The following is a 703-nucleotide window of genomic DNA, read 5'->3' as shown; positions in this document are numbered from 1 at the left end:
GCAGCAGCAGCAACAGCTGCTGCAGCAGCAAAACCTGCAGCAGCAGCAGCAGCAACAGCAACAACGACAGCAGCAACAGAGGGCACTGCTGAGCCCCATGGGATGCAGCAGTCTCGCATGGGCAGTAACAGTCCTGAACCAGCTGCAGCAGCAGCAGCAGCAACCGCAGCAGCAGCAGCAGCAGCAGCAGCAGCTGCAACAGCAGCTGCACAGTCTGCTGCGCGGGCTGCGGCGGCGTCTATTAGAATGCCAAGGCAATCTGGATGGTCCCTACTGGGGTGTACATGCACCTCAGCAGCAACAACAGCAGCAGCAGCAGCAGCAGCAGCTGCAGCAGCAACAGCAACAGCCGCAGCAGCAAATTTTACAGCCGAAACACATCTGCACCGTCTTGTGGGCAACAGCCAAGGCAAATGCCTGGGGGGCCCCCCAGGGGCCCCTCCAGGGGTCCCCCCAGGGGCCCCTCCAGGGGCCCCCCCAGGGGCCCCTCCAGGCACTATCCCAGGGGCCCCCTCAGGGGCCCCTCCAGGGGCCCCTACAGGGGCCCCTCCAGGGGCCCCTACAGGGGCACCTCCAGGGGGCCCCCCACGAACCCACTTGGGGGCCCCCAGGGGGTTGCTTCTGGGGCCAACCTGAGGGGCCCCCTTGGGTGGGCTCCCAGGGGCCCCCTGATGAGGAGAGTGCTGTTTTGTTTGAAGCTTTT

The sequence above is a fragment of the Eimeria tenella genome, genomic scaffold (genome assembly GCF_000499545.2).
Source record: "Eimeria tenella Houghton genomic scaffold, Eth_scaff2454, whole genome shotgun sequence".
In the NCBI taxonomy this organism is placed as follows: domain Eukaryota; phylum Apicomplexa; class Conoidasida; order Eucoccidiorida; family Eimeriidae; genus Eimeria; species Eimeria tenella.
The sequence above is the reverse complement of the archived record's forward strand: the minus strand, read 5'-3'. Positions refer to the sequence as shown.